The 8,897-nt window shown below is 38.9% G+C and overlaps 1 non-coding gene across 1 annotated transcript; it reads left to right on the top strand.

Annotated features, from left to right (window-relative positions):
- Positions 1-3,830: 3,830 nt before the first annotated feature.
- Positions 3,831-3,960, top strand: LOC118660895. Its single transcript, XR_004969079.1, has one exon. It is a non-coding gene; the product is annotated as a small nucleolar RNA SNORA17 (small nucleolar RNA).
- Positions 3,961-8,897: the final 4,937 nt, after the last annotated feature.

Raw genomic sequence — 8,897 nt, 5'->3', positions numbered from 1 at the left:
CATTTCCTGGAACACACATCTTTCCTACCCTCCTTATTTGGCTAACAGCATGCTATCCTTCAGGTTTCAGTCTAAATGCATGTTCTCAAAAAGTTCTTCCTTGAACTACAAGACTAGATTATGTCTCCCTGGTAATTGGAAAACATTGGCATAATTGCTGGGGTACAACCCCAGCAGGTCCAGGGCTCCCCAAAGGTGTGGATGGAGTCGGCGAAGAAGGAAGGACACAGAGACAGTGTTCAGTTGATCAGAAGCCTAGCCAGGATCTCCAGCCAGGATCTCCAGCCAAGTTCTGGTCTGGATCTCCAGCGAAGTTCTGTGTCCATGTTCTCTTGCTAGGTTCTCCAGCCAGGTTCTCCAGCCAAGTTCTGGTCTGGATCTCCAGCGAAGTTCTGTGTCCATGTTCTCTTGCTAGGTTCTCCAGCCAGGTTCTGTCCAGGTTCTCCAGCCAGGTTCAGTCACCAGGTTCTAGTCAGGTTCTCTTGCCAATTTCTGTAGTCAGGTTCAGTCCAGGATCTTTTGCCATGTTCTCTCCAGCGAAGTTCTTCTGTCTCTAGGTGCTGTGTAGGTTCTGCCTTGTAAGTTCTGTCTCCCGCTGTCTTGTTACATCTGTATTTATACCAGTTGATTCAATCCTATCAATCTCTATTATAAAGGTTAGGGCATTTCTTATCTCCATTCCAGGGAGTAAAGATTATGTAGCTTAAGCATGATTGTTCGTAGTTAAAGTGATTAATTAGCCGCCTGGCACTTAGTTAAGAGGTTTTATTCCCTCCCTTACTTCAGGGGAAAATCCCTACCTGGGGAAACAACCTTTCTCAGAGACCTTGGTTAAAACACATAGTGCCAAGAAGGTGAGCAAACATATTAAAAACAGTATGCCATATATGCCAGGTCCCTTGAAACAGCAAGCATGGACCGGCTCCCGGCACATAATGTCTCATCTCTTTTCTTTACTGGTGAGTTCAATAAGGTCAGTGATAAGCAAGTGACATATTCATTCTTATATTCCCATTTACCTATTTCAGTGCAAGTTCAATAAACACCTATGAATAAAAAAAAAATGTTTAGGATATAATGGGAATACAAATGAGACACCAGTCAATTCTACTTGGAGAGGCACTCAGTGGATGCCACCTATATTTAATTCACTTGAAGGCTCATGGGTGAATTTAATCAAATCAAGTGAATACATAAAAAAATCAAGTGAATACATATCAGACCCAATTTCCCATCTTCTGTTCTGGTAAAAATAAAAATGAGTAAATAAGTCTGGTTTTGATCTCCACTATCTACGACCCAATATTTTCCTAATATATAGGCTCATAATCTCTTATCTAAAATTTCTAAATCAAAAAAAAATTTGAAAAGAGAAAGTTTTTTATAAGTATGGGTAGCAAACCTGATCTTAACTAAAATGTTATAATCTTGCCCTGGCCAGTGTGGCTTAGTTGGTTGAGCATCCTCCCATGTACCAAAGGGTCACCAGTGTATAAATGTGTGCAGGAGGTAATATCTCTCTCCTCTCTCTCTCTCTTTCCCCCCTTCTGCTCTCTTTTTAAAAAAAAATCAAGAAAAAAACATTTTTTAAATAAAATGCTATAATCCTATCCTACTTTATGTGCATATTCATGTTTTGCTGCAGAAATATCAATCTTATTAATTAGTCATTATTATCTCACTTCCTATAAATGTTTGTTCTGTTACAGAAATGTTTGGTTTCAAAGCTCTCCCAAGACATCATATAATTCTAAATTTAAAACATTTCTGGTGCCAAAAATTCCTGAGAAAGGAATATTAACTTGCATTAATTTACTACCTTGTGTTTCATTCAAATTATGTCAAAAAAATTCTCTCTCTTTTTTCAATTTTCTCCTTTCCCTACTAAGAATAACAGAAATGCACAGAATTTTAGAAACCTAAAGTTCAGGAACTAGGGTAACCCAGGACTCTAAATGAAGGTCCAGAGCCAAGAGGTCCTCTTCAGGCTTCACTGTTAAAGTCTGTAGGATTAATGAAGTGGAATAGTCTTGCCCAAGTGCCTCAGTTTATGTGGGAAAAAATTGAGGCCCAGTGAAGACAAGTATTTGTCCTATGCCACACATTGGGTTCATGGCTCAGCTATGTCTAGAATATAGTCGCTTGGCTGCTTGTATAGTGTTTCATGGCTTATTTTTTTTCCTCCCTCAATTATAGCATTCAAAGAACAAGGTCGAAATATAAAAAGTGAAGTCTAAAGACTAAGAAGCAAAGGAAATGCTAAGATAGCTTTACTATTTACATTTTTGCAGGAGCACTCACCAAAAAGAAAGGGGCCTCATCCATGACCTTAGACCCCGGGAGAGCCTAGAGTAGCTGGGCCTAGAAGGAATTTATAAAAATAGATGTCAAGCATTTCAGAGATACTACTGTCATTATCCCAGCATGAGCCTTTAGAAGCTAAAATCAGAACATATACCTAAGAAGAATCCAGTCGAAGTCAGCTTTAACAAAGAAAACATAAAAGATGGAAGAAAGACTTTAGCAGGGATAAGTAATAAACTTGCAAAGCTTTGATTTGAAAGCTTGCAAAGAATAATATTAAAAATCTCTTTGTTTAAGGAAGAATTTTAGTGATTGCTAGAAAAAAAAACACATTATAAAAGAAATTCACTTATTTGCTTGAGATGATGCTAAAAAGATGAAAGGCTGAAAACAAGAGTGATCTTGGAGCTAAAAGAGAGAATGAAAGTAGCTGAAAAAGAAGTGGTCAAACATGACAGAAACACCATCTAGTCTCCAAATGAGTTCAAGACCCTGGTGACATGTGATAGGAGGACAAGCAAGAGATTCTGCTGCCCAGCTAATGATAATAGCTGAGAAGTGATGAGCATTTAAGTACCAGGCAGGAGTAATGGCTAGAAAACAGATGTGTTTATGGGGGCAGAGGCGGAGTCATGCCTGTTAGATTTATTTTTCACTTAGGAAGTAACCCATGGACAAGAGAAATGATGTTGTGGACAAAATTGGTGGATTGGTCTGTGGGCTTTACAAATAAGTGGATTATTAATCAGATAACACCAGAGAGGGAGGTCCAAGGGCTCTGTTCTCAGTTCTGTCATTTTCCACATTTTTATTGGAGATTAAAGGAATGAAGGCAGCAAATTTTCATCTGCTACAAAGCAAGTCAAGAGATAAAAAATAAAATATTCTTGGAAAAAAGAATATATGTGTGTGTGTGTGTGTGTGTGTGTGTGTGTGTGTGTGTGTGTACATATGGATATGGCTTACAGCAAAACATAAAAATATCTAAATGGTTTGATTGGCTTAGGTGGCCAGTAAGTTCCACACTCCCCAAAATGGCTTAGGTGGCCGGTAAGTTCATGCCCCATTCACAAAATTTGAGATCCTCAATGAGGGAAACACATCAGTGCTCTACCCTGACCAGACATTCCTGGGCGTTGTACTCACTTCTGGAAGCCAGGCAGTAAGAAAGACTAAATTCAGAAGACAAAGGACTGAAATTAGGAATTTAGATAGTGCTCAAAATTATACTTTCTGAAGAAATGTAAAAGAATTGGAGATTTTGAATCTTAAGAGTTGACTTTAGTAGAATGTGATCATAGCTTTCAAATAAGTTTTGTCACATGAGAAAGGGATTACACTTACTCTGTGGGATCCAAAGGTCAAAGCTTCAAGGAGACAGATTTTGGTAAGTTCTCCAAGGACCAGGTCCAGGCTATCGCCACTTCTATCTAAGAGCTGCAAGGGACCAGGTCACTGAGGAGTGGAAAGGAGCCTCAAAGTATGAATAAGTCATGCTTTGAGGAAAGAGTTAAGAAAGACGCTGGACTGCCCCTAGAGGCGTTGCAGGTGTGGCTGCCGTGTCCCGCCTGCGTCATTAGGTGGCAGAGAAGAGAGAGGCTCGCCTACCCCCAGCGTCCTGGCCGTGGGCACCTGGACAGTTGACGGCCTGACAGGACAGAAAAAAAAAGATGTTGGAGAATGATATCACTGAAAAGCTAACTGAAAAAAATGGATACTAGAAAGAAAGTTTGCGTCTTTTTCTTCCTTCTGTTTCATTTCACTGTTAGTATAAATAAAAACAAAAGTGTTACTGAAAAGTGGGAAAATGTAAAAAACTACAGTTGACTCTTGAACAAGGTGGGAGGCACCAACCCTTCCCTCAGTCAAAAATCTAGTATAACTTTTGTCTCCCAAAAAACTTAACTACCAAAAGCCTACTGTTGACAGGAAGCCTTACCAATAAACAGTCAAAAAAATAAAATGTTATTAAGAAAATCATATGGAAGAAAGAATACATTTACATTATCTATTGAAAAAAACGTATCTGTGGACCCATGCAGTTCAAACCCATGTTGTTCGAAGTCAACTGTAGTCTAAAAAGAATGGTTATGCTCTTCTAACTCAAATTATCTTCCCTCAACATGAAACCTGAAACTGAATTATTCCTGATACCACTCCATTGGAGAAGCACAGCAAGGTTACTAACCACATACAAAACTACAAAAGTGTGAGTCTGATAAACCAGTTACCCCTAGTCCCTCTACACATAACTTTGAGTTATCTACACTAAATAGTCTTCAGTCTTCTTAAGTAAACATCTTGGAAATAAAATAGTTTTTTAAAGCACTGATTTTTCCATTAATCTCAAAACATGAATGGAATTTTTTTAAATGTCAGTCAAATGTCCACAGTGGGAACTTAAGAGCAACCCACACATTTTCTTTTCAATGTACATGTTAAAACGACTCTGAATAAATGCATAACCCAAGAAATTCCAAAAGGATGAATTTAAAAAGAACTGAATAAAAACATAAAAACAACTAAGAATTTGCTGTTTTTCAAAATTTCTAAATGAGATAACAAAAATGCCACTTACTGAACATGCAAACATTTATCCAATCTGTCCCCGTGTTAAAAGTGTTCGCCCAGGGCACCCTAGTCAATTCCTATCAGAAAAGCAAGAGCTTTCCAATCTCTATCTTATCTTGACATGTTTTCCAACTGTGAAAGATAGCTGAGGGAAAAGAGGGTTGCCTTACAACTGTTTGATGAATTTCAAAAGTGTTTAGCAATTCTTGGTGGGAAACATTATGGAAAGTCTATTTGAAAAAGAATAGATTACCACATTTCTGCTACTGTGGGATAGGACAGCCATAAATGGCCTTATTTTCCAGGAAGAGAGGAAAACAGCCAGGCAGAGTCTCATGGCAGTGTTTTCTATGTCCAGAAGTCTCTGAGGCTTTCTGGTTGGCTGCCAGTAGGGGTATAGTACAGTGCAATGTATGTAGCCATGGTTCATTACAGATCAGCATACACCTACAGAGCAGAACTACCTCGAATCCCAGATATTCTGTTTGCTCACAGACATGCTCTGCGGTATCCAGAAATTAAGGAAAGTAAAATTTATGCTATGAACATGTGCTTTCTGGAATGACTAAGTTTATAATATATATTATATATTGGAAGTAATGTAATATGTATTATGGAAGTAATGTAATATGTATTACTCCTCTCCAAATAAGAGTATGTGGGTTTTTAAGTTTCTTTGTCTGAAAGATAATGCCTTTCCTTTTTTCCTTTCTTAGCAGACTGAGGCAAAAATCATAAAAATGCAATGAATACCTCTTTACCTACTATAGTATTATTATAATAAAAATGATACTACAAAGATAGATTAGTGAAATGCTGGTTCCCAGATACCAGTCTAGACCGGTGCAAGACCATGCTGAATTTTTTCAAGTATATTACAAAATAAGAAAAGAAAGGAGAATATAATGGTTTGCTTAAAGAATAAAATCTATTCCACTGAAGAGTCAGTTATTTATTCTGACATGTCATTCCTATTCCATTGGCTTTTCCCCCCAAATATCTCTCTATCAAAGAACGATGGTGACAGGATGGGCCAGATGTGTTGTTATTTGGTTACCTCAGGTCACACAGCCAGAAAATAGCAAATCTGGAATCCAGACTCAGGCAGTTCCACTCCACAGTTTACACTCTGCATCAGTGTATGCTACTAGCTTTTTGTACCTCAGTATCCCCATCTGAAAAAAAGAGAATAATGAAAGTATTCTCAGGTGGTGAAATTAAATGAGTTCACATCTGTAAAGTTCTTAAATACTGTCTGACATACAGCAAGTTCCATATAAATGTTGTTTAGAAAACAAACAAACAAATCAGTGTTTTAGCCAAAGTCATAATAGTAAGTGGCAGAACCAGGATTCCAACCTATGGAGTTGAAGTCTAGTCTGCATCCTTAACTTTCATGCACCACTGCCTTGGAGTCATGCTGATTCACACCATTAAACACAAAATGAGTGTGAGAAGCAACCACTAAGTTAAGGCATAACCAGTTTCAAAACTATCTGGGATAGAGGCAATCAACCATGGAAATGGGTAGTTGCCTTTTTAGGGGAAAAAAAAAAAAAAAAAACCTAAAAATTTCATCTGGGTGGGAGGAAAAGCACAGACCAGGCCTGTCGTATTCCCCTGGGTCCCAGCAGTCATGCAGCTGTTCTGTGGGGCCCAGAGGCTTAAAAACAAAACTGAACACAATTGCCTTCATGACCCAACTCTGCCTCAGTCCTGGAGGAAAGAATATATTCATAGAGAGGACATTTATTGATTGGTTTTTAAAAACTGTAGATTTAGCATTAGTCATTGTTTTGCTTCTAAACGCTCAAAAATCTTAGGAGGAAGAGAGTGTGCTGCTCAAAAGCAGAAACACACACACACACACACACACACACACACACACACACACAGCATTTTCAAGAAAAAAAAGTAGGAGCAGGGTCCTGTAGGGAAAGAAAAAGAGATTTTGAGTTTCCATCATCTCTTACTTAGGCAGCAAACTAAAAAAAAAAAAAAAAGATGGACTTTTCACAGGTTCCTGGTCCCACAACTCTCTATGTTTTGTCTATTACTTGCATTTCATCAACGCAATGTAAACATCACTGCTCTTGCTGCTGCCAGGTTAGGAAAAACTATTCAGCCTTCCAGGAAATCACCAGCACTTTGTACTTCTATCTTGATGAGTGAAAATTTGATGGAAAAAGGAACCAGCAGGACCGAGCGAATGTTTTGGGACCCATTACATTTTGTTATTCATACAGTTGATCACGCTGGGGAATGATCTTGCCAATTAGCACAACCTTTGCAAAGCATCCCACATCAGGAAAGTTGGCTAGTTAGCGTCCTCTCTTCTCTGTAGCCTCAAACTCAAAATACGGCTCAGGCCTTTCATCACTTGTCATCGTTTTGTAAATAACTCCAACCATATGAAAGGGTTTTCTTTCTTTTGCCGGTAACCATGTTTACTGTATATGTACAACATAAGTTATGACATTTTGTTTTTGACTTCTTTTTCTGACCAGGGACCCACTGTTGTTGAAACAGATGTTGTGGGGTTCAATAATAGCTCTCAGCTGCCAAAGTCAAAATATGGAACTGTGTCCAGACCATACAGAACAAATGACTGTTGTGAGGAGATGCTCGAGACCAAACAAGAGAGCAAGCTGACATTTCATACATGTAGCCACTTACGTATGAGCATAGACTGGACACGTCTAGCATCACTCTTTTTATACTCTCCTCTTTCTTATGAATAACTAGCATATACAGAGTGACACCAAGCTCCAAATAAGAACACAGATATGTACACTTTGAACTACTGGCTTTATGTTTGGAATAACAACCAGATTTTTTTTTTCAATCTAAAATGTAAAGTGTAAATGAAACCTTGGTTAACCAGAGTGGTATGTTAGTAAATGTTTTAACAACAATCTCTCTAGGGGGAAAATCCTGATTTGAATTTTTTTTTTCCAGTTTCCATGGTGTAAATATTCCCACCATGATCAATTTCAAGCTTTCAACATGACATCACTGAATGCAGAGACAGGAAGAGATGAGTAGAAGCACCCCATTATAGAGTATTTCCACAATAGACATGAAAAAAGTCAAGAACATCAGTAATTGAGAAAAGTGGTAAAATAATGAGTGGCCTGAGTTATAACTATTTATTGCCTTTGATTGTGTTTACATCATTTAATTGTTAATAATGACTGTACTGAACAACCAGTTCCCAGTGTCCCTGAAAATTTGACCATTGGCTCTCCCCAGCCAGTAGAAGCTGGCTAGCTCCAGCACATTGCGAGTCCACCACCACCACCACCACGTAACAGTCATTAAATACTTTCCACTCTGACTGTGGTCCTCGGTCCAGCAGGTGGGAACTTGTTAGCCTGTACCTCACACCTCCTGAGTCAGCATCTGCATTAGCAGCTGCCTTGAACTTTGTGACCTCAGTGGCATTGCGGATAGCAAAGAAAACAATAAAATAAACCTGACCTTAGGGATGCCACAGACTCCTGCATTACCAAACCTGGACAACTTGGAGCAGCTCCACTGAAGGACCTTTAACATTTGTGATAGCAAAAACTAGATGAGTTCACTGTTCTATTATTCACAGACTGCATCTGAACTCATGCACATCCCTTAAGGTTAAATTGAGGCTCCAAGTAGTTAAATGACTTGCCCAAAGTATCCATTTGTGACAGGGGCACCCTTTATAACACCCAGGTGTTTCAAGGTGTTATTTTTTTCTTTTCCTTTCTCCTCCTCTCATTTTCTCTACTTCCTTTTCTTAACTACAGTAAATTTGACCATTTCAATTTTTTCAGGCAGCCGCCCGGCCAGCGTGGCTCCATGGATGAGCATCGACCTATAAACCAGGAAGTCACAGTTTGATTACCGGTCATGGCACATGCCCAGGCTGCAGGCTCCATCCCCAGGGTGGGGCATGCAGGAGGCAGCCAATCAATGATTCTCTCTCATCATTGATGTTTCTCTCTCTCTCCCTCTCCCTTCCTCTCTGAAATCAATAAATATAT

This window comes from Myotis myotis, unplaced genomic scaffold (genome assembly GCF_014108235.1).
Source record: "Myotis myotis isolate mMyoMyo1 unplaced genomic scaffold, mMyoMyo1.p scaffold_m19_p_7, whole genome shotgun sequence".
Taxonomy (NCBI): Eukaryota; Metazoa; Chordata; class Mammalia; order Chiroptera; family Vespertilionidae; genus Myotis; species Myotis myotis.
The sequence above is the reverse complement of the archived record's forward strand: the minus strand, read 5'-3'. Positions and strand labels throughout refer to the sequence as shown.